We start from the raw sequence: 27,329 nt of genomic DNA on the forward strand, positions 1-27,329 counted from the left end.
TGTAGCTGCTCCTTTTATCATAATTTCCATATAATACATGCAAATTTCAAAGATAATTGCTTTTAGAATTAAAATTCCAAATCACAGCTGACAGATAAGAATCAATATGTTTCTTCTTTGCTACAGAGATTTTTAGAGCCCTATAATCAGCACAGGATTAATCATTTCAACTATGATTGTGCAGCCTGAAAGGAACAGGGAAGTTGATTTACAAACGTTCTCTTGAGGGGAGGTCAGGCGATGACATAGCTCACCGCACTGAAATGCAGGAGCTTCTGTTGAGCAGTATAATTATGCATGGAAAAATGAACTATGTTGTCAAATCTTCCTTTTCCCTTGACATTTACAATAACAGAAAAATGTGATGACTGACGACTCATTCATTTTTAATCATTTCAGAAGGAACCATGTCTCAAAGAAAACTAGTTTTAGAATTCATGTTGCAAAATAGATTTAAATTTCTACCAAAACCTCATTGTGTTTCTCCAAGGAAGACTTTAATAGATCAGCAAACAGCCATAATAATTACAACTCTGATAACATTTCTGTTTCATCAAGTCAAATTGATGATAAATGATAAAATATATTCATAAACATGTCAAAATTCTTCTCATTTTCCCACAGCATGTTAGTGAGCCCTTGTGCCCAATTTCTCTCTTCAGAACACTAGAACAATGCTCGACACTGTAGTATTTCATGGCAGCTTATGAATACATTTCAGTTTCACAAACATATAAGGGCAGTCCTAAGAAAAAGATCATACATGTTTGATATATAATTTCCCTGCAAAGAAATACAACATAAAAGCATACCTGTAGACTATGGGATTCAAAGTAGATGCTGGGTTTTCTAAGGGGACTCTTGTATTTCTAATGTTCTAAGAGTTCCTGTCTTTTCATGACTAGTATATAATCTAGTAAAGATGAGTCTTCCATCATCTGTCTGCTGCCTATGTGAACTGCAAATATATCTTTTTCTCTTAAGTTTGCAGATGTGAATTTATTATCCAGCTCCCTAATTCTAAATGGTTATTTTCAAAAAAAAAAGTCTTTTAGTGTGATCAATTCTTACACACACACACACACACACACACACACAAGAATTTTCATAAAGGATAGAAGAAGTCCAAATAATTAGAGATGGTTTTTACCGAAAATCTTTATGTGTTAATTCCTGATAAGTACTGGCTCTTTTCTACCTTATGCAATTCAGGTATAGCCCAAAAGTTAAGAGGATTTCAAAAGGGATGAGGATGTAATGTGGCATATAACTAATCTCTGAACATTTTTTAAATTACATAAAAGATGATGAGATATTTTATACCAATTTCACATTTAGTCATTATATAATTTAGTTCAGAGTCCTGAGATAATCAAAGAATATTATTTACAGGTATAATGTAGCAATCCTATAATCCAAGCCCTTGGAAGGCTGGGACAAAGGATAGGTAATTTAAGGCCAATCTGCAAACAGAATGAGACAGTATCTTGAAAAGAATGACAGGATTATGAGAGGAAAGGAGGGAGGAACAGAGAAAAGAAAGGAGGAACAGAAGGATAAGGAAGAGCAAAAAGAAGCCACCGCCCATAATTATAAGGGCTGCTTTGAAACAATTCCATGTGCTTTATTTCAATATATGGGCTCTAATGTTAGAATGCTACTGAGGCAGTTGTTATATAACCTTCCAGGCAGCCCACATAGTGGTAGATAGGTATCTTAATACAGATGAGGATTTTGAAAATGCAAATATTGACAGATTACAAAAATAATGGGACTTTCAATCTCTGCCATCAGAGACATTTCCTGTGTCAGCTCAAAGAGTCCTGTAGAGTCAGTGCCCACTCCACTGTCTTAGAAATCTCCAACCCTTCCCTTCAACTGAAACAAACTACATCTCTTCATAGTGCCTGAAAACATAAATACAAGTAACATGAAAAGTATGAGCAGATTGTATTTATGAATTTAGGATTGTGTTTGTGTATGTGTGTGTGCATGTGTGGTGAATTTGCATATTTCCAATAAAAAACAAAAAGAGGTCACAAACTTAAAAGAGAAGAAGGAGGGGTCTTTGGGAGATTATAGGAGGAGGAAATGGAAGGGGAAATGGTGGAATTAGAATCTCAAAAGATAAACATTGTGAGGCAGAATGTGATCATTTTCATAGTTTCTAAAGAAACTGGGGTTCAAAAGCAGCTGGTAAGCTGAAAATGAAGAATTTAATAGATACAAGTTGACAGGAAATATAGTGCTTTGGGTTGCTGTAATTTAAAAAGCATCTGTTTCCTGTGAAATGACAGAGAGACTAGTGCTGGAGAGTTTCTATTTCCACACATATAGACAGAACAGGTAAACAATAAACATTAATTGAAAAGTAAAGAGAGAATGTCAGTGTAGAGGCTCCACCTGATGGAAAACTAGCTATGCTACCTACTCTTAGCTATGATTATTTTGGCCTTAATGGCATCCTTTCCAATGACAATTTATGCAACTGTAGGCAACAGTCAAGCCATTTACTTTTCAATGCCCAGAAAGAAAAGCAATTCATGTATGCGTAAATTTTGTTTAGTTAAGGCTTCAAGGCAGAATGATTGTTAATTATGATGTTAATTATGTTTTTCCTCCATGTTTCTTGGATAGTATTGTTAACTGTACTTTAAAACAGTGATGCTTTTTCATATAATTTCTCTGATGCAGACAGTGCTTCATTTCTAAACTCTGTTCTGTTTTTTGAAAATCCATTAGCTTTGTTTAAATACCTTTCAGAAACCATCTGTTCCTCTTCTCTGTACACTATAACCTCTTTTCTTACACAGACTCTTTAGCTCATACAATTGAATGAAAATCTTGCAATTTTGTCTGACTTTGAGAACCGAAAGGATTTCTGCATTCTCTCAAAGTAATGCTCAGTAGCTCCTATACAACATTAATTATATTATGATCTATTTTATACTATTTTGGACTTTGTAGTACATTCAACATTGTACTATACAAAGAATAAAGAGGCAATGTGCTGTACTATGGACAGGATGAGGATTAAATATTTGTGAACGACTTTACAATATACATGAAAGTGAAGCATCATTTTTTGTCATCTCATAGCCGAAGCTTTTAGCTCAAAAGCTAAAAGCTAGGAGTGGTACATATACTTGAAAGCATTCCCATGGTATTTTCCTTACTGGCACCATCAGGGAAATTATTTTGAAATCAGAATAACTTTCACAGATTTCATAACATGGCATACACTGAATGTAACTAGATGCAAGCCACAGTTGATTCCAATATTTCAGCAACTTTATAGCTATAAAATATTTGTTCTCCATCAAACTCTTATTGTTCACAGGGAAAATTCTTGCAAAAATAATTGTAGAAATTAATAAAATTCCCCATATTGTCTTTTGGCCTTCATTTATATTTGCAAACATATACATATGCTTCTGCTTATATATGTGTGTAGGGGTACACATTCCCCTCACTAACACAGAATGGAATATCAATATAGCTGCACTCAAATGTTTATACTTTTACTAATTAGCAACATATATGTCAGTGGCTATTTTGTCTCTTGCCAAATATTGAGACTGGCCATCAGTCTCATATAATGGTCTGAAGAATTATCAAATGAGGTTAAATAAAAATATTTATTTATAAAACACAAGCATTATCTTTCACACAAGCATCCTTATATCAATAATCTAGAGATCTATTAATCTCTTTCTCTTTCTGTCTTCTGTCTTTCTCTGTCTCTGTTTCTCTATCCCTCTCTTTCTCTCTCTCTCTCTCTCTCTCTCTCTCTCACACACACACACACACACACAGACACACAAACACACACACACACACCACACAGGCACACACATACACCTATGTACATATGTATAGGATGAATTTATAGCTAGTGAAGAGAAGACTTCTTAGGAAGCAGTTTTATCATAGATCTGCAAATAATGAAAATGTATACTTTTCTAAAAAGAAAGAATCCAACACATTAATGGAAAGTACACTAAAGTATTTCATTATCACTTTCTATATGTCTTTTAAAACAACTGAATAAAGGGATGTATCTTATGTGTTCTAGAGATTAAGAAATGTAGAGTTGTTAACAAACTTTTAAATGTAGAATTAATGTTTTCATTCTTTATCAATAAGCTTAGGGAAAGTGGCTAGAGGTTAAGAAACTTTAAATTTTCAAATGATTCCATATTCTTCCTGTCCCTAAAATATTGGTTACAAAATCATGTATTTTTAAAAGAAGATGACTTTCTTAGGTAAGTCCTAGGGGACTAAAATCCAATGGCTGACTCACATCATTGCTAAAGCCCATGTTCTTTTGGGGCTGTATGATGCTGTGCAAGCATTTGACAGGCATGGGGCATTATAGTGTATTTTACAAATGAGGAAACTGGCTCACAGAGAAATTCATGACTTATGAAATACCTGATATTACTAAGGGGAGAGATCACAATTTGAACCCAGGGAATCATTCAGAATCTGGACTCTGAAACATCATATATTAGTGATCCCAAGTAATTCTGCAATTGGAAGAAAAGAAATGGGGTGAACTACTATTCATTGACCAAGTCTGTCTGTAACTTGTGTGTTCTGTGAGTGGCAGAGTTAGGGTGAGGTTTTCATGTGATCATGAATAACTATACAATATCACATGAAGAGGTGTGTTTGTGTGCTTATCCTCAGTTTTTTATATTAAAGAACTAAGAATACTCCATGAGGATGTGGAATATTGGTAGACATTTGGCAGAAAGATTACTATCCATTCACTTCTTCCCCGTGAGAATTTTAAAATTAGTATACAGCTAGTAATTTCAAATGAGAACCCATTCACATTATATTTTGGAAAAGACATTTACTCCCCTACCCACTTCAAGAAGCAAAAAGAGATACTTAACATATACCTAATACACACTCTACCTGTGTAATTTTGTAGGAAAAAATAATGTTGGATCACCTTGGGCTGCATGGTTGTAAGGCAGCCCACAATTACATGTACTGAGAGGCTCCCAGATCACAATATAGTGTAGTTTTCATACACCCTTGTTTCTAAGATCAAGTTTGTGAGCATGGTTTGTTTGTTGTCAGGCTTCTCTCCTTGGTTTGCAGAATGCTGCTTTGCTGTGTCCTAAGTTTCTGCATGCTATGTAGTCTATTTCTCGGTCTCTTCTTATAATGACCCCAGTCACATTGGCTGAGCATTGCTAACATGAATTCACTTTATCTTAATCATCTCTGTTTTATGTCCAGTCTCCACATGAAGTCACACACTGAGATCATGAAAATCAGGACTTTTTTCACTCATCAATTATAGAGTGCATGAAACTCAGTTCACTTGATATATCCTTAAAGTACCTTTTGTTTTATTTTTCTGTTTGCATCAAAACAGAAGGAGGAATCCCAACAATTCTTGAAGAACAAGTTTTTTACACTGTCATTTCAATTTCATTGTGACATCCTTAAATTGAAATGAATATAATAGTCTTTTTATAGGGTGATGTTTTTACAAGTTAATTGCATGATAAAGTTAAAATAAATTAGTACATTTACCATTTTCAAAGCAAAGTAAAATGAAGACATTTGTTCTCCTCTGGCTTTATTAGAATAGACATCAGACCCTCCAGTAACCCAGCTGAATCCATATTCCCTTTCCTTTAGAGTGAAACAACTCATCCTCCCCTGGTTCATGTGCCAGACAAGCTGACAATAATCCACTGCCATTGTTAATTAATCCTTTAACAAACTGTTAATTGATGCTCCTTTTCAATCAAACTCTCAGTAGAGATTCAAGTCCATTTTATCACAACAGATGTGCTGATTTGAATCTGGACTTTGCTGATGCCAAAGTTCACAGTTTTAGCTGCACTAGGATTCTGAATTACCAAATATCCCCCAGTCTCAAGGTCTGACAAGGCTAACACCAGGGCGTTGATGAGGAAAGTACAGAACAGAGCAGGAATGTTGTGTTGTTGAAGATTGTGTTTTGCAGCAGTAATGGTCATGAACGCATTTAGCACGTTATTGTCTATTATAACCATGGTTTGAACACAAATTTAAGATGTGGTTCCCCAATGTTCTAACATTACTGATCTTGTCACACTTACATAATCAACATTATGTATAAAGTTGAATTGCGTGGAGCAAAGTGACAGGGAACAATACTGCTGAATGAGAACATTCGGCATTTTTGCCCAAATCCTCATTAGTGATAAATATTATAGGGCATAAGATATTTGATTTGTGGCTTATAATTTCAAAGTTAGAATGTATCCCCAGTGCTACTACATTACAAGTAGTATTATTTATAATATGCCAAGTGAAAAGATATATTAAATACTAAATTGTAAATCTGTAATATATTAGTAAATTTTAAGTTCTCAGAAGGGCTGAAAAGATGGTTCAATGATTAGAATCACTGCTGGCTGTTCTAATAGAGGACTCAAGTTTAATTCCCAGCCATCTCTCCCACCTCCCCCCACACCTGATCCCCTATGGCAGGTCACAACCCTTGGTTAACTTCAGCTGCTGAAAATCCGATGCCCTCTTCTAGCCTACACCAGTACCATGCATACATATGTTGTACAGACATAACTCCAATCCAAAGCCCCGACAAAAAGTAGAAATAAATACACTTTTAAATGTTCAGACTTATTTGGGAATAAATGAAATAAAAATAAAGAAACAAGAAATAAACAAAAATCATGTTAATTTATTCACACCAAAAATAAAAACATAACAAATTATGTCAATAAATAATATTTCATATCACTAAAAATCCTACTTTAGTATTTTCTATGAAGAATAATTTTTTCAAGTCTGATTTTTTAAGTCTGATTATAATCATTTGACTGAAGAGATAAAAAGAAAGGAGTATTATTTCCTTAAGATTATATATCTTTAATATTTCATTTCAAATGAGACTTCCTAGACTGTGCTTAGGCTTAGTAGATACTAAATATTTGACAATTGAATAAAATGTGACAAAAACAATATGATAATTAAAGTTTAAAGACTATAGACATGTAATAATATTCTTGGCTAAAAGTTATATCCTACATGACTACTGACTGTGATTCTTTCTGCTGAGGATTTAGAAAATATTAATTTAGAATATATTTCTTCTGACTTTACTGTTAAAGGAATTGTTTTGCATGGAATTACATTGCTAGGGCTTTCAATGTAACTTTGATTAAGGTGAAACATGGCACACAGCATAATTTTATGCCATTGTTTAAGAAAGCATGTGCCTGGGAAAACAAGATGTTTTATGTCAACATTTTTTGAACCACAGAAATTTTATCTCAGAATAGATGGCAACTTACACAGAGACCCACAACTACAGAGTGGGAGACTTCAAAGCACTCAGTCCTAAATAGGATGTCTTCATCTAACCTTTCCCTGCAAAGCTCAGTCATCTATGCAGAAGAAGAGATTCAAAGATTGTAAGAGGCAGAGGTGGTGGTAACTCCAGGAACTGATATACACATGAACTCACAGATAGTATGGCAGAATTTACAAGAAACAAACAGTTTGAAGTCATATGGTGTCCCAGCATTGAACGGTGGGCGGTTGACAGACCTCATGTCTAAACAAGAAGCAATTTGCAATTGATACCTAGTGACAAATGGACAGTCAGATTTTTCCAATGGAGTGTCGCTGGGCATAGCAATCACACTCCCCAGCAGGGTCTGTGCCTAGAAATAGTTTGAATAACACAAAAACAAATACCATGGATTTAGGGCCGGGGTGGGGTGGGAGGGTCACTCCTCTTGTCTTCTTTTGCTTGTTTTCAGTTTCTTTGTTTTGATTTTTATTTTTGTGTTTTGTTGGTTTGGATTTTGAAATAGAGAAAAAAATGGAGAAACAGTTGAGAAAGAAGGCAGATGGAGTGGATCTGGGAGGAGTTCGAGGAGGAGAAAAACATGATCAAAATATAAGGTATAATTTTTTTAATTAAATCAAAAGAAAGAAATTAAATTTACTTAATAAGGTAAGTCCAACACCCAGTGTAACTAGTATACCTTAAAAGGCAAAATCCTGAACACTTAATGAAAAGGCAGGGTGTGTCTCATAAGGCAAAAGTATATGAGAATCATTGTTGGAGGATAACCACTGCAAACCTCAAAGCCAGTTTTGGGGAAGAGCAGAAACATTATTATCATACTCATGGATTTGCTGCTTTTCAGAGCCATGGAAAAACAAACTATAGTTATAAAGCTAAGAAAAAGCAAGGAATCACTTGTTACCAGACCATTTACATGTAATACAAATACTGTTGTCTCAATTTTCGTCTCAGAAAGTACAGTAACCTAGAAACAGGAGTGAGGATGAAGAATTATCTGTTTCACCTTTGCTGGAGATCATTATCTATCATCAAAACTGGGATCACAGGCAGCTAGCATGCAGCCCTTCATCTTCCTGGCTGGAAAAGCATTCCTTTCTGTTACCCAGCAAACGATTATGATTCTCTTTAAACCAACACCACAGCTTTATTTTACTAGTGGTGACAATTTTTGCAAAGAAAAATCTCCCCTCAGCTTTGCAATGTCCAGTGGGACTCTATCCTCTAATTGTCACGGAGTGCACAGCTCATTCCTTTGATGAATATTCCCTGAATACTCCCCACTTTAGCAACTCACAGCAATTCCCCGGGAGCATTTACAATATCAGGTAGTGTAATATTCTACGTATCTGCAATGGGATGGGATACGAAAAGAATGACCAGCAACAAGTCACATTGCAGAAAAAAAAATAATTAAAAAAGGACTGTATTAGACTAAGGCTAGCTACTAATTGTTCTGAGTAGTTGGGGAAGACAAATTTTTTCTGGTTTGGGGATCATTCATCCCTAGGTACCTGTGGGTGTGAGAAAAGGCTAACTAGAAAGAGAAATATACAGAGAAGATGCCAATGAACCAAGCAGATCATAGGTTAGGAAGCGGCATGTTGAAATTTTAGAGAAAATTAGACATTTAAGAAAATGGAATTCGGATATACTCTTTTAAGGCCACATGTCAGAAAACATGAAATTTCACATTATTTCATTGTGTGCAAATTACTCAGAAAAAGATGCTTCATTAGAGATCATGTAGAAATGAAAATTTTTTTTCTGGTGCCCTAGGTTTTACCTAGAACATTTGTGTCAAGTACCTCATCAGCCTGAAAATCTGGGCTGAACAGACATCAATGCGAGTTTTCTACATCTTAATGAATGAGCTCCTCTGCATTCTGAATATACACTTCAATAGGAAATTAGGTTAAGCATGCCATGATCCTCAAGTAAGTTTTAATTAGCTACTGAGTTTGACTTCTCTACACATTTACATAGTTCATGCCAACTAGAGAAAATCTAGGAAATCTCCTTTCTGATATTACTACCTGTGAAACAGTGTTTAAGTTCCTTCTGAACCCTGTTCCCTGTTTAGTACTGGCAGAGATAGAAGTGCCTCTTGAATTAACCTAATTTCCCCTCATTACCATCAGACCAAAGATCAATCAACAGGGCCTTTCACAGATCCTTGCTTTTCTAGATGTGAGCCTTCTTACCACATGAGCTTGTAGGCTTGTATCACTTACCTATTCAGAATGTCTCCTATCATATGAAGCCATTCAAATCTCACAGTTCAGTGAGTATAGCAAAATTAAAATACTATATTCTTATGAAGTTTCGACATTTTCATGGATTCATACATTCACGATAAATTCTGTTCTTAGTCTACACATAGGCTTTTACCATCTATCATCCCACTCTTCCAGAGGAAGATGGCAAAGGGGCCATATTAAGCATATTCTGTTGTAGTGCCTCATCGCATGCTAGATTCCATTTTCTGATGAAACCAAAATGCCTAAAGCAGGTTTATTCTTTTCTCCTACATCAAACAGCTGAAAAGTCTAAGACATGGTAGCAGCTTTATTGCATTACAACAAGGTGAAAATGTGGAGAGCCAAGTAAGGGAGGACACAGAAAACAGAGCGAAGGACTATTTGTTTTAAGATACTCCATTCTTCCTCAAAAAAGTACATTCCTGTTTTTAAAAAAAGGTGCTACTCCTTCCAATATACTAATACTTCTCAAAAACCCCTATACTCTCAAAAGGAACATTGGGAATTTAAGTCAGCATGAATTTTAGAGGGTAAAACCCAAATGCTAATCATGCTATAGGAATTGCATCTTCTCCTTATTTTCTTGATATCAACTAATATCATCTCACTTTGACAGTCAATTAAAAATAAGTCATCTTCCATTTTCAAGCTGGTGCCTGAACTTCACTGATCCCGGCACACAGCTCCCTGTTCCCAAGTCCCATGGGAGAGAGAGCTGATGGCCCAGACGTGTGGGCAATCCTGAGACTACAGGGCAGGAGAGACAACCACTTCTGCCCACCTTTGCCCACATTGCTGGCCCAAGAGGAAACTGTATAATAGGGCCTCTGGGCACAGGAATATAGGGGCAGTCAAGCTGCAGGAGCCCTGTGGTCCAGAATGCACCAGGATCTGAAAGGATGCAGTCAAACAGCTTTTTGCACTCAAATTCCACTGGGTAGGAGAGCTAGACTTTCAGAGGGGGCAGACACACCTGGGAAACCAGAGGAGACTACTCTCTGCCCACATTTCTGACTCTAGAGGAAAAGGCCTAGCGCCATCTGGGCCACCGGAACACAGGGACCCAGGCGAACTAGGGGCAGGGCTTTCTGGTTCCGGCCCACAGGGACAGCTGAAAGACAGTGGACACGATTGAAAGCAGAGCACTCTGTTCCCATAACTGGCTGAAAGAGAACAGGAAAACAGGTCTACAGCACTCCTGACGCACAGGCCTATAGGACTGTCAAGCCACTGTCAGAAATAGCAGAACAAGGTAACACCAGAAACAACCTGATGGTAAGAGGCAAATGCAGGAACCCAAGCAACAGAAACAAAGACTACATAGCATCATCAGAGTCCAATTCTCCCACCAAAGCAAACACTGAATATCCAAACACACCAGAAAAACAAGATCTAAATTTAAAATCACATTTGATCGTGATGATGGAGGACTTTAAGAAAGACATAAAGAACTCCCTTAGAGAAATGCAGGAAACAAGTAAACAAGTAAAAACCTATAGAGAAGAATCACAAAAATCCCTGAAAGAATTACAGGAAAACACAATCAAACAGGTGAAGGAATTGAAAATGGAAGTAAAAACAATAAAGCACAAAAGGAGACAACCCTGGATATAGAAAACCAAAGGAAGAGAAAAAGAGCCGTACATACAAGTATCACCAACAGCATACAAGAGATAGAAGAGAGAATCTCAGGAGCAGAAGATTCCATTGAAATCATTGACATAAGATAATGTAATCACTGTCAAAGATAATGTAAAATGAAAAAAGCTACTGGCTCAAAACATACAGGAAATCCAGGACACAATGAGAAGATCAAACCTAAGGATAATAGGTATAGATGAGAGTGAAGACTCCCAACTCAAAGGACCAGTAAATATCTTCAACAAAATCATAGAAGAAAACTTCCCTAACCTAAAAAAAGAGATACCCATAAACATACAAGAAGCCTACAGAACTCCAAATACATTGAACCAGAAAAGAAACACCTCCTGTCATATAATAGTCAAAACACCAAATGCACAAAACAAAGAAAGAATATTAAAAGCAGTAAGGGAAAAAGGTCAAGTGACATATAAAGGCAGACCTATCAAAATTACACCAGACTTCTCACCAGAGACTATGAAAGCTAGAAAATCCTGGATAGATGTCATACAGACCCTAAGAGAACATATATGCCAGTCCAGGTTACTGAATCCAGCAAAACTCTCAATTAACATAGATGGAGAAACCAAGATATTCCATGACAAAACCAAATTTACACAATAACCTTCTACAAATCCAGTCCTACAAAGGATAATAAATGGTAAAGCCCAAACCAAGAAGGCAAGCTACACCCTAGAAAAAGCAAGAAACTAATTGTTTTGCAACAAATAGAGAGAGAGAGAGAGAGAGAGAGAGAGAGAGAGAGAGAGAGAGAGAAGCACACAAACATAATCTCACCTCCACATACGAAGATAACAGGAAGCAACAATCACTATTCCTTAATATCTCTCAACATCAATGGACTCAATTCCCCAAAGAAAAGACACAGATTAATAAACTGGATAGGTAATGAGGACCCAGCATTTTGCTGCCTGCAGGAAGCACACCTCAGAGACAAAGATAGACACTACCTCAGAGTAAAAGGATGGAAAGCACATTTCCAAGAAAATGGCCTGAAGAAGCAAGCTGGAGTAGACATTCTAATATTGAATAAAATCGATTTTCAACCAAAAGTCATCAAAAAAGGTAAGGAAGGATACTTCCTATTCATCAAGGAAAATCCACCAAGATGAACTCTCAATCCTAAATATTTATGCTCCAAATACAAGGGCACCTACATATATAAAAGAAACTTTACTAAAGCTCAAAGCACACATTATACCTCACACAATAATAGTAGAAGATTTCAACACCCCACTCAACAATGGACAGATCATGGAAACAGAAATTAAACAGAGACATAGACAGGCTAACAGAAGTTATGAACCAATGGACTTAAGAGATACTTATAAAACATTCTATCGTAAAACAAAAGGATATATTTTTTCTCACAAACTCATGGTACTTTATCCAAAATTGACCATATAATCAGGCACAAAACAGGCTTCTAAGGATACAGAAAGATAGAAATGATCCCATGCATCCTATCAGACCAGCACGGGCTAAAGCTGGTCTTCAATAACAATAAGGAAAGAATGCCCATATATACATGGAAGTTGAACAATGCTCTACTCAATGATAACCTGGCCAAGAAAGAAATAAAGAAAGAAATTAAAGACTTCTTAGAATTTAATGAAAATGAAGGTACAACATACCCAAATTTATAGGACACAATGAAAGCTGTGATAATAGGAAAACTCATAGCTCTGAGTACCTGCATAAAGAAACAGGAGAGAGGATATGTCAGCAGCTTGACAGAACACCTAAAAGTTCTAGAACAAAAAGAAGCAAATACACCCAGGAGGAAGAGAAGGCAGGAAATAATCAAACTCAGAGCTGAAATCAAACAAGTAGAAACAAAAAGGACTATACAAAGAATCAACAGAACCAAAAGCTGGTTCTTTGAGAAAATCAACAAGATATAGGAACCCTTAGCCAGACTAACAGGAGGGCACAGAGAGTGTGTCCAAATCAACAAAATCAGAAATAAAAAGGGAGACATAACAGCAGAATCAGAGGAAATTCAAAAAGTCATCAGATCCTATTACGAAAGCCTATATTCAACAAAACTTGACAATCTGGGGGAAATGGACAATTTCCAAGACAGATACTAGGAAGTTAAATCAGGAACAGATAAACCATTTAAACAACCCCATAACTCCTAAAGAAATAGAAGCAGTCATTAAAACTCTCCCAACCAAAAAGATCCCAGCTCCAGATAAGTTCAGTGCAAAATTCTATAAGACATACATAGAAGACTTCAAACCAATACTATCCAAACTATTCCACAAAATTGAAACAGATGGAGCACTACCGAATTCCTTCTATGAATCCACAATTACTCTTATACCTAACCACACAAAGACCCAACAAAGAAAGAGAACTTCAGACCAATTTCCCTCATAAATATCAATGCAAAGATACTCAATGAAATTCTTGCAAACCGAATCTAAGAGCACATCAAAATAATCATCCATCGTGATCAAGTAGGCTTCATTCCAGGCATGCAGGGATGGTTTAATATACGGAAAACCATCAACGTAATCCACTATATAAACAAACTGAAAGGTAAAAGCCACATGATCATTTCATTAGATGCAGAGAAAGCATTTGACAAAATTCAACACCCCTTTATGATAAAAATCCTGGAAAGAATAGGAAATCAAGGCCCATACCTAAACATAGTAAAAGTCATGTACAGCAAACCAGTAGCTAATATTAAACTAAATGGACTGAAACTTGAAGCAATCCCACTAAAATCAGGGACTAGACAAGGCTGCCCACTCTCTCCTTATTTATTCAATAGAGTTCTCGAAGTCCTAGACAGAGCAATCAGACAACAAAAGGAGATCAAAGGGATACATATTGGAAAGGAAGAAATCAAAATATCACTATTTGCAGACTATATGATTGTATACTTAAGTGATCCCAAAAGTTCCACCACAGAACTACTAAACCTGATAAACACCTTCAGCAATGTGGCAGGGTAATAATTAATTCAAATAAATCAGTAGCCTTCCTCTACACAAAAGAGAAACAAGCCAAGAAAGAAATTAGGGAAATGACACCCGTCCTAACAGTCCCAAGTAATATAAAATACCTCGGTGTGACTTTAACCAAGCAAGGAAAGATCTATATGTTAAGAACTTCAAGCCTCTGAAGAAAGAAATTGAAGAAGATCTCAGAAGATGGAGAGATGAGCCATGCTCATGAATTGGAAGGATTAATATAGTAAAAATGGCCATTTTACCAAAATCAATCTAAAGATTCAATGCAATCCCCATCAAAATTCCAACCCAATTCTCTATAGAGTTAGACAGAACAATTTGCAAATTCATCTGGAATAACAAAAAACCCAGAATTGCCAAAACTATCCTCAACGATAAAAGGACTTCCGGGGGAATCACTATTCCTGAACTCAAGTAGTATTACAGAGCAATGGTGATAAAAACTGTATGGTACTGGTACAGAGACAGGCAGATAGACCAATGGAATAGAATTGAAGATGCAGAAATGAACCCATATACCTATGGTCACGTGATTTTTTGACAAAGGAGCCAAAACCATCCAATGGAAAAAAAGATAGCATTTTCACTAAAGGGTGCTGGTTCAACTGGAGGTCATCATGTAGAAGAATGCCGATCGATCCATTCTTATCACCCTGTACAAAGCTTAAGTCCAAGTGGATCAAGGACCTCCACATCTAACTGGATGCACTCAAACTAATAGAAGAAAAAGTGGGGAAGACTCTCAAACACATGGGCACTGGAGAAAATTTCCTGAACAAAATACCAATGGCTTATGCTCTAAGACCAAGAATCGACAAATGGGATCTCATAAAGCTACAAAGCTTCTGTAAGGCCAAGGACACTGTTGTTAGGACAAAATGGCAACTAACAGATTGGGAAAAGATCTTTACCAACCCTACAACTGATAGAGGGCTTATATCCAAAACATACAAAGAACTCACGAAGTTGGACTGCAGGGAGACAGTTAACCCTTTTAAAAATGGGGTTCAGAGCTAAACAAAGAATTCACAGATGAGGAATATCGAATGGCTAAGAAGTACCTAAAGAAATGTTCAGCATCTTTAGTCATAAGGGAAATGCAAATAAAAACAACTCTGAGATTTCACCTCACACCATTCAGAATAGCTAAGATCAAAAACTCCGGCAACAGCAGATGCTGGCAAGGATGTGGAGAAAGAGGAACACTCCTCCATTTTTGGTGGGATTGCAGACTGGTACAACCATTCTGGAAATCAGTCTGGGGGTTCCTCAGAAAATTGGACATTGAACTACCTGAGGACCCAGCTATACCTCTCTGGGGCATATACCCAAAAGATGCCCCAACATATAACAAAGACACATGCTTCAATGTGTTCATAGCAGCCTTATTTATAATAGCCAGAAGCTGGAAAGAACCCAGATGTCCTTCAACAGAGGAATGGATGCAGAAAATGTGGTACATCTACACAATGGAATACTACTCAGCTATGAAAAACAATGCCTTTATGAAATTTATAGGCAAATCGATGGAACTGGAAAATATCATCCTGAGTGAGGTAAACCAATCACAGAAAAACACACATGGTATGTATTCATTGATAAGTGGATATTAGCCCAAATGCTTGAATTACTCTAGATGCACAGAGCACATGAAACTCAAGAATGATGATCACTCCTTCTTTAAAAGGAGAACAGGAATACCCTTAGGAGCAGATAGGGATGCAAAGTTTAGAACAGAGATTGAAGGAACGCCCATTCAGAGCCTGCCCCACATGTGGCCCATACATATACAGCCATCAAACTAGATAAGATGTATAAAGCAAAGAAGTACAGGCTGACAGGAACCGGATATAGATCTCTCTTGAGAGACACAGCCAGATAAGGCAAATACATAGGCAAATGCCAGCAGCAAACTACTGAACGGGACCCCATTGAAGGAATCAGAGAAAGGACTTAAAGAGCTGAAGGGGCTTGAGACCCCATATGAACAACAATGCCAACCAACAAGAGCTTCCAGGGACTAAGCCACTACCCAAAGACTATACATGGACTGACCCTGGCTCCAACCTCATAGGTAGCAATGAACAGCCTAGTAAGAGCACCAGTGGAAGGGGAAACCCCAAGGCTGGACCCGCAGTGAACAGTATTTTTGCGGGGAGGGAGGTAATGGGGGAAGGATGAGGCAGGGAACACCCATATAGAAGGGGAGGGGAAGGGGTTAGGGGGATGTTGGCCTGGAAACCACGAAAGGGAATAACATTTGAAATGTAAATAAGAAATACCCAATTTAATAAAGATGGAAAAGAAATAAGTCATTAGCAGTCCCTTTCATGTACTGACAACAAAGTGCCCCCATATCCATTTAGCTCATGTTTTGAATACTTAGGCACTCAGTGGGAACTATTCAAGGTAGGGCCTAACTGGAAACAGGTATCTTCCTTGCTCTCTGCTTCCTCTGGAAGGTTTGCAAACTTGGCCACACACCCCTCCGTCATGGTGCATGGCTTCACTTCAAGCCCAGAAAACATGTGAATATACCTAGATATCACAGACTTTGAGGTCACAGAAAGCCTTTTATCCTCAGCTTGCTTCTCTTGAATATTTGGTAGGAGTGACACAATGTCTGAATGCCATAGTCTAGGCACAGATGGGAAACAGGACTCGTCATCAATTAGAGGAATCAGGTGGTTCTAAAAGAAGAAACCCATGCCATCTTAAATATGTCACTCTGTGCTATCTTTTCTTTCCTCCCCTAATTACTTCTGATCTCACCCAGGAACATTCTATTACGAATATTAATTCGTCCTGTCAAGTAGTTCCAAGACAAAAATGACAAGTTATTTTATGCATGTAATTTGTGTATTTGATTTCACTAATCTCTGTTTATGGGAATATTTTTTAAATGTCTCTTTGATTCACTGTATTAAACCTTTTCCAGATTGTTCTGTATTTACTGTCTTACCGAAGAGTTCTTTTAAGAAGTTATTTTACAGAAGAAGCAAGGAACTGTGGGGATTGAATGCTCACATAGTTTTTCAGTAAAGAGATTATTTAACCTGGATTCTAGTGTTCATTTTTTTAAGCAAGTGCTTCTGTAATTACCTCCGTTTGACCCTGGCCCTGAAATTGCAGCCATCTCTTTGCCAACTGACAGCTCTGACCCCATTCCTTTGGAAGTTGATGGTCACAGGTCATTTCTGTTCTCCCGAGCCTCTAGGATTAGTAACTTCTCAGGAATGAATGGCTCAGACAGTAGACAATGCATAGTGCATCTGTATTTCAGCCTTGTTGCCACATAAAGGAGCCATACACAAGGCCTTGATTTAAAGAAGCCTCTTTCGTCTGTTCTTTCTTTCTCTCTCTCCTTCTTTCTTTCTTCCTTCCTTTCTTTCTTTGGTTGTTTCGTTTTTAGATGACTTCATTTGTTAGTTTGTTAGTTTGTTTTCTTTCCTTTTCCAAACCATGCCACCTAGAATTTTTTTTAGCCAGAGAATAATGTTCAGACATCAAATGTCACAGCTTTTTGCCTCAGATTTTTGTTTCTATTATTATTATTATTCTAGAAAAGTTCTATCTAGTTTTTCAGGTTAGCAATTTCTTCTTAATGTTTATTGTTAGATGTTATATCAACAGTTTCTATTTTTTACACTTGATCTTAGCCAAAAGGCCGAGAAGCGATTAACGCTTCTATTTTTAAAAGAGCTTCAGAAGATGTATTTTCAGCAATGTGCAAGCAAGGAGTTGGGGAGAGGAAAGCATGATCATATACATTATATCTATTTCCAATATACTTCATATATGAGCATATATATGACATACACAAAATGTATGTACATTTATAAACGTTTCCTTTTTCATTACTGTGGATTTCCAGAAGTAACAATAGACATTGTATTTTTATTTCCCAAAACCCAAGTATCCATACATTTTATGCACTTAAGAAACACTAAATTGTATTTAATAGCCATTGGCATGGAATTTTAAAACATAGATAATACACTTTCCACAAAAACTGAAAAGTGGAAGCTGAGAGCTTTCCTCCCAGAATTTTCTATAGCAAACTAAAATGAAAATTATAGATTTGATTCTGATTTAGAGAATTGTTTAGAACTCTGAACATTTTAAAAAATTATTATTATTATTATTATTATTATTATTATTATTATTATTATTATTATTATTATTATTATAACTTTTTACAGTCCAGTCCTTATCCCTTTCCATGTCCACCCTCTGAATGTTCCTTATACCATACCTCCTCCTGTCTCCAAGGAGATGTTCCCACTTCCTCAACACCCATGCACTAGACCTCCCCACTCCCTGAGGCCTCAAGTCTCTTGAGGGCTAGGTGTGTCTTCTCTCACTGAGGGCGGATCAGGCAGTCCTCTGCTGTATATATTACTATTCTCATTTTGTTGTTCTTGGTGTTGGTTAGTTGCTTGCTTGCTTGCTTTAAACAGCATCTCACTATGCAGTTTGTCTAAGAGATTTGAAAATTAAAGGTGCTACCACCTATTATGAATATACAAGTAGACAGGGCCAGAGAAAAACTCACTATGAACACCAGGCTGTCTCCAAATTCATAGAGATTTGCCTACCTCCTCTTCCCTTATGCTGTGATCAAGAGCCTAGACATCATTTGATATTTTTAAATATATACTAACAGAATGTCAAAGTGGCCTAGCAGAAAGGTGTTCCAGCAAGCCTGATAACCTGACATGTATTCCGAGAATCTACATGACAAAAACAGAAAGTTCAGTTTTGAAGTGGCACACTGATACCTGCACTGTGCTGTGTGGGCTCTCACATACATACAAAACAAACAGAATAAATGTAAAAAAAAATTAAAGATGGATTAATTTTACTAAAATTAGTCATTTGTCATCTAGATAAAGATAACAAAAGGTACAACACTTTAGTGTAAGCAGATAAAAGGTACACATGAGTTTTATACGCTGCAGATGAGCCAGGGTCTGTAGGCCAAGTCAAACTGCAAAACCCCCATAGTCTTCAAGCCTAAATTGTAATATTTAAACAAATAAGCAATTTCTTAGTTGTAAGGAAATATTTCAAAGAAATATTTGTTCAGATGGGACTCAATCTGCACTTAATTTATTATCTCCTCAGATCCTAATAGATCTATAATTATACTAATTATTTTTGAAAGGGTAACTATTCTCACGCACAAAGTAAAAATGATTTAAAACAAAATTATCTAGCATTCTACATGATCAATGGATATAACAAAATTATGGAACTCTACCTCAGCTTACTTCTTCCCCAGTGAGAGTTTACATTCCATTCCTTTGTTTCAGGTAATAATCCACAAAAATAGTTTCTACCATAGACCAATAGTATCCACATTGGTCTACATTGGTGATCATTTGGAAATTTTCAATAGTCTTCCTTCTTTCCATTGAGGTCTCTCCAATTTATTCTTCATCCTGTATCAGCCCCTCTGAGGAATTCCTCAACTCACAGAATCTTCATTTTCTTGGGAAGCCAACCCTTGGTGTTAGCACAGAGTCCCTCCTATCCTAGCCCTTTCATCATTTCATCATAGCCTCTACAAACTTATTTGTCATACTAGAGCTTAACTGCACAATGCCACTCTTTCTGTGGATCCAGAAAACGTCTTTTACATAGATCCTATCAGCATTACCATCGAGCTAATTTCCATTCTTTATCAGCTGCCAATCTACAGAAACATGTTCAACTGATGATGTCTTGTGACCAAACTGGGCAGCAACTCAGGTAGGCATTTTTCATTATTCTTTCTGGCACCAGTCCCACTATATCTTTCTTCAGCCCCTCCTCAGTCTTTGCTCATAACTGATTTCAATTCTTTCTGTTACTTGCAACCCACAATAGCACTCTGTATCAGGGACCATACTAGCCTAAGATTAACAGTGGTCAACAGAAACCAAAGATTCAACAATGCATTCAAAGAAGACAGGACTAGATGGCAAGACAAGAAAACCTCAAACATCATAACTACAGATGCCTAGATACCCATTAATAAATACAAACACAAATAGCCAAGCAATATGCCTTCAGCAGACCCCAGCAACCCTGTTACAATGGGCCCTGAGAATTGCAAATAACTGAGGCACAATACAAGTACTGCAAAACAGCATTTATGAAAATATGCACATGCCTTAAAGATGCTATGAAGCCATTGAAAACACAAATATTTGAGTGAAATTCTGAAAACAATTGAAAGCATGAATATAGAATTCAACAAAAAATAAAAATAGAATCAGTAAGAAAAACTGAAATACTGGAAAAGAAAAATTGATGATGTTAAACAAAAAACTCAGAGACAACCCTTACCAACTGACTACAAAACATAGAATACAGAATCTCAGATGGTGAGAACAATGTAGAAGAAATAGATACCTTGTTCAAAGAAAATGTGGGCTCTAAAAAATATCCAGGTCAAAAGACAAAAACAAAAAACAAAACAAACAAACAAATAAAAAAATACATTTAAGTTTTTATGACACTATAAAATAAAAATAAATTAATTAATGATAGAAGTAAAAGACAGAAAAGAAACCCAGGTTAAAAAATAATAACTGTATTTAATAGAATCAGAAAATAAGAGATTTGAAAATTAAAGGTGCTACCACCTATTATGAATATACAAGTAGACAGGGCCAGAGAAAAACTCACAGTACATAATAATCAAAACATTAAATATACAGAACAAGAAAGCATGGGAGATAAATAATAATAAAAAAATCAGAATAGCACCTATCTTCACAATAGACACTTTTAAAGACAGAACTTCCTGCATGAATGCTATATAAACTCTGATAGACTATATTGCCAGCTTGAATAGTATGCCAAGTACAATAATCGAATACAATCTACTTTTAAAAATTCCATGATAAAACTATATTTAAGCAATTTTTATTTACTAATCCAGGCTATAGATAGAAAATTTTAATCATAAGTTATTCAAACACAGCTATGTATAAGGAATAAGTAATCCCATAATAGTAGTAAATCAAAAGAGAAAAAAAAATCCCATACCTTAAAAACAAAATGAAAGTTATTTCAAAATAAAATTAGACAGACTAATAATAGTTTTGGTTAGAAAACAATTATTCTTGCTACATCCAGAATTAGGATTGGGTGGATGGGTGGGAAGCACCCTCGTAGAAGCAGAGGGAAGAGTATGTATAGGGAGTTTGTGGAGGAGAAACCTTGAAAGGGGACATTTGAAATGTAAATAAATGAAATAGTCAATGAAAATAATGTATTCCAAGCAAATGGGACCAAAAAGAAACGTGGTAAACAGGTATAGCCATTTCAATATGTGACAAAATAGACTTCAAAACAAACCAATCAAGAGATAAGGAAGGGCACTACACACTCAATAAAAGAAAAATCTATTAATATAGATTATTATAATTTTAAATATTTGTCAAGTATGATATAACCATGTTCATAAAAGAAACATTGGTTGCCTCTGATTCCGTGCCCCTGTTGTACACAGTGTAGTGATTCCTCGGAGTATAAAGTTGTCACCTGTCAATAAAGATCACAAAGTTGGTTTAAAAAAAGAAAAAGAGAAAAAAAGAAACATTGGTGCAATTAAAATTATTAAACGTCATGTCATCATAGTGACTTCATACTCACTCTCACCAAGAGGCATGTCATCATAACAATAACTAAATAGAGAATGTTGGAAATTAAATAAATGAACATAGCAGATATTCACAGTACCAAAACATGAGTGAATATATTTCCTTCTCAGCAGCTCCTAGAACATTGAAAAATGATCACATACTTGGATGGAAAGTAAGAATCAAGAAATATAACAAAATTAACTTCCTGAATCCTATTTGTTAACCATGAAATAGAGCTGGGTCTTAACAACATCAAAAACAAAAGAAAGTATATGATGTCATTGAAATTGAAAAACTCATTCAGAACTGAATGAAAATTGAAACAAGGAAGAAATCAAGAAAGAATTTAAAATCTTTTCAGAAGATAATGAAAATGAAAACAGAAACACAATATACTCAAGTCTATTGGACACAATAAAGGCTGTTCAAAGAATCAAGTGCTTACCAAAAATTAAAGAACATGGAGAAAAATTAAAGTAATGAAAAGATGGAGAAAGATGATTTGAAGTCAATAAAACTAGGGATGAAAGGGGGACTGTACAACAGACATTGAGGAAATTAAGAGGAGTCATTAAGAAATAATTTTAAAATTCTAAATTCTAATAAAATAAAATAGATTTTCTGATAGAACATGAGACACAGCAGAAGGGCCATGGAATTATCAGAGTCCCACAAGCTGAAGGATACCATCTTCAATGACCCAAACACCTAATGCTCGCTGAACTTACACAGAATATCTTCATCAAGGTTTATAGAGCAATAGAAGAAAACAAGATCTTATTCATAAATTCTTGGCATATCCTAAAATGCAGGGTCATTCCTGATACAAAATCTAAACTAATGACATGTGGAAAACTTTAGAGCCCATTATATACTATCATGCTTTTAATCCCAGCACTTAGAGATTGACACAAGAGGATTTCTTCATTTGTAAGTCCAATCTAGTTCTAGTTTACTAGAAAATGAAGTAAATAAAGAAATCATAGTAGAAGATTAAAGAGAGGGTAAAGAAAGGATGTGAGAATGGGTCAGTTTGCATTCCTCTACATGCTGAAGTCCAGTTGAACCAGGACAATTTTTCTGAAATGGTGAACACCAATGGATTATGTTTTGCGATAAAGAATCAACAAATGGAACTTCCTAAAATTGCAAAGTTTCTGTAAGGCAAAAAACACTTCCATTAGGATAAAACAGCAAACAACAGGTTGGGAAGAGAGTTTTACCAATTCTACATCCAATAGAGGGCTAATATCCAATACATACAAAGAAATCACAAAGTTAGACTCCAGAGAATCAAATAATCCCTTTAAAAAATGGGGAACTGAGTTTAGGAAAGATTTCTCAGCTGAGGAATATCAAATAGCTGAGAAGTACATAAAGAGATGTTCAGCATCCTTAGTCAGCATGGAAATGCAAATCAAAATAACTAAGATTCCACATAAACCAGTCAGAATGGCTAAGATGAAAAGCTCAGGTGACAGCAGATGCTGGTGAGGATGTGGAGAAAGAGGAACACTCCTCCATTTTGGTGGGATTGCAAACTGGTACAACCATTCTGGAAATCAGTCTGGAGGTTCCTCAGAAAATTGGATAGAGTATTACCTGAGGAACCAGCTGTACCACTCCTAGGCATATACCCAAAAAATGCTCCAACATATAACAAGATGCATACTCCAGTATGTCATTAGCAGTCTTATTTATAATAGCCAGAAGCTGGAAAGAACCCAGGTGTACTTCAACAGAAGAATGGATACAGAAAATGTGGTATATTTACAGAATGGAGTCCTACTCAGCTATTAAAAACAATGACTTTATGAAATTCATAGGCAAATGGGTGGAATTAGAAAATATCATCCTGAGTGAGGTAACCCAATCACAAAAACGACACATTGTATGCTCTCACTGGTAGGTGAATATTAGCCCAAAAGCTTGAATTACCCAAGATATAATCCACAGACCACATGAAGCTCAAAAAGAAAGACGACCAAGGTTTGGATGCTTCAGTCTTTCTTAGAAGGGGGAACACAAATATTTATAGGAGCAGATATGGAGACAAAGTTTAGAGCAGAAACTGAAGGAAAGGCCACTCAGAGACTTCTCTACCTTGGGATCCAGTCCATATACATACAGCCACCAAACCCAGACAATATTGCTGATGCCAAGAAGTGCTTCTGACAGGACCCTGATATAGCTGTCTCCTGAAAGAGTGCCAGAGCATGACAAATCCAGAGGCAGATACTCACAACCAACCATTGAACTGAGAGCAAGGTCACCATTGGAGGAGTTAACGAAAGAATTGTAGGACATGAAGGGGTTGGCAACAGCATAAGAACAACAATACCAACTAACAAGAGCTCCCAGGGACTAAACGACCATCCAAAGAGTACACTTGAACAGACCCATGGCTCCAGCTGCATATGTAGCAGAAGATGGCCTTGTTGGGCACCAATGGGGGAAGAAGCCCTTGGTCCTGCCAAAACTTGATTCCCCCACTATAGGAGAATGTCAGGGCAGGGTGGCAGGAAGGGGTGGGTGGATGGATTGGGGACCGACCTCATAGAAGATGGGGGAGGGGATGGGATTGGGAGTTTATGAACAGGAAATAGGGAAATGGGATAACATTTGAATGTAAATAAAAAATCCAATAAAAAAGAAAATTTATCATCTTGCTACATCTAGAATGAGTTAATATGTATGATAATATAAATAAAATATTCTTATGAAGATAACTAATTGCTAATGATAATGAAAAATTACCACTATTTTCAGCTGCACAGATTTGTAACTACCTGGCATTCTATAAGGTAGATGGATTCTCTTCATATCTCATCTGTTTTGATATCTTAGTTTAATCGCAGTTATGCAGTGGGAAGGAAAGGAATAAACTAAAATTTTTGGGTAACAATGGATTCTTTCAAACTGGCCATTACAGGAGAAATGTAAATGTGGTATAGACATTGAAACCATGGTGGTAGACTTTTCTCAGCCCATTACAAACATATTGGTTGATCACTTCCTTTGAATGTATCTCTTATCCCTTTCATTTGCAAAACATTGGTTCCCTATTAATACATTCCATCCAGCTCTGACAATTCCATATTAAGCTGTGCCATCAACTCACAAACCTTAGCAATCACACATCTCACCAGAAAAGGCTCAAAGCCCTGAGGAAGCTGTCAAGTTTTTGCCAAGAATAAGTAACTTTTTTATAAATAATTAATTTCTACCTAAATGTATGTTTTTTAAAAATATTAATTGCAGTCAATATTATAGTGACAATATCATATATATTCCATAAAAAATCTGCCACACACCTGGGTGTGTATCGTTACTTTCATGTTTTTCCTTTTTTTTGGAGTAGATACGATGCCTCTTGGGGAAAGTGCAGGCTTACACAATCAATCAAATAGCTGGTTTCCTTCAGAAGACTACCTAAACGCCTATAAATTTTGTCTCTTTCCTCACACAAAATGCTGAAGAGATATGAAGAAAAGCATTGAGATTTGATAAAAATCAACAATAGAAAGAACAAAAAACGTCCTAATGTTATCCTTTTTTTCAAAGTTATGCTTAAGTTAAACTAGCTGGGTTTTTTTTTTCTTTTTAGCTCCATATATGTTTCAGTGAAAACTACAATTAGCTCCAGTAGAGCTAGAATTTATGGTGTGAGTGAAAGCTTAGCTGCAATTACAAATGGTGCTTTTATAAACTTAGAGCAAATCTAGGAAAAAGATTGATTTTGTTCTATCTAGGTTTTGTTCCCTATATCTCTCCACATTGTACTGAGGATCCCAAGGGATTCACAATCTGAGAAGAACAGGTCTACAATCATGTGTTTCCCCTCTACCCTTCCACTTGGTCCATGCTACTGACAATTCCTATCTACCCAGGAAATGTCCTTAATTCAGTTCTGCACAGCATCACCTTTCATAAGATTCTTCACCAGTCTGATTGTGTATTCTCCAAAGGCCTCAGGTATCTTGTAGATCTACTCTATAACAATGATTGTTTGCTTGTAGATTTCTTCGTTAAATTGTGGCTTCTACAGGTTTCTAAATAGATATTCATCTTTTACCTCCAGAGTGTCTAAACTGTACATGATGAATAAGTTAATTAATGTGCTGTGGTTCGATATGAACACTTGCAATGATGAATTCTGTTAAAGTGGGAAATGAGAAACCGAAAAGTAATATACAGGTAACCTCATCTAAACATACCCAAAGAATCAATGAGTATCTAATATGTATTAATTCCATAATCAGAACAGTTCATTATAGCTATATAGACAAAGAGAGACTGAAAGACAGAGAAATAGACTCAGAGAACAAGAGAAGCCAAAATGTACCAGGCCATAAGTATACAAATTGTTAAGAAATAATTAATAACTATAGCAACCTGTAGAATAAGACTTGTGACGATGTACCAAACTTGGTACTTGTTTTCAGGTTCTTATCTTAAACAAATATTTACATTTATGAATGGGTATATTTATACAAATAAAAACAACTGTAATATTTAATATATTCATGAGACATAAATTGTTAATAAATTCAATAATTGCAACAGTCTTCAATGAGTGAAAAATTAGGCACATGCTTACCAAAGAATAAAATAGAGACCTGTAAGCTGAAATAAATGTTGTAATATGTCAGTATAGGTCATCTAACTGATTAACACATTGATCACTAATCCACTTTTATAATTCAAGATGCTACATAGACTTACAAAAAAATCTAAAAGAAATGGTAGTTTTCAGCTCTAGATGAGATGGCATTGACATTGTTGAAGCAAAACTTCATGTTTTAGCCTATATATCTTTAAATTTTTATTATAAATATCTATAATATATTGAAATTTATAACTATAGATAAGAGACTGATTCAGTACAGAGAAAAAGAAGGAGCAGGGATAAATAAGCAGAAATTACAAGCTAACAGCAGAGGGAATCTGTATGAAGATGTTCATATTCATAAATGATGGAAAGAGATTTCTGTAAATTGTATGGATAATCCACACTAAATAGAAACAGGAAGCTTGAATGGTTGCAATAACATTGCTTTTCAATGGTTTTAGTTTGTTTTCCAACTTACAGCCTTGCACTTTCTAGAAAAGCTCTCTTCCCACTTAAATGAATCTTCAAGCCTAATTACTTAACATCACCACTTCACGATACATACATACACTGATGTCTCATAATTTCTCAGGAAATAAGAAAAACTGAAAATTATTAGAGATATTTTAAAGCTACCATATCACCCACACTTGAAGGAGATCAATTAAAAATAATTGTATACTGACAAATTACCAGTATTACAGGACTTATCTGAAGCAAACATGATGCTAAGATGTTCCAGATATGATTAAAACTACTGCTTACAGTATGTATGGGTCTGACCTGCATTGACACTTTGAGAATGAATAAATGTTATAATCC

General features: G+C 36.0%; 1 protein-coding gene across 2 annotated transcripts in view; it reads right to left on the minus strand.

Annotated features, from left to right (window-relative positions):
- Positions 1 to 27,329, minus strand: part of Lrp1b (LDL receptor related protein 1B) — a 2,085,328-nt gene that overhangs the window by 494,050 nt on the left and 1,563,949 nt on the right. The window lies entirely within an intron of this gene.

Source organism: Rattus norvegicus, chromosome 3 (assembly GCF_021556685.1).
Source record: "Rattus norvegicus strain SHRSP/BbbUtx chromosome 3, alternate assembly SHRSP_T2T, whole genome shotgun sequence".
Taxonomy (NCBI): Eukaryota; Metazoa; Chordata; class Mammalia; order Rodentia; family Muridae; genus Rattus; species Rattus norvegicus.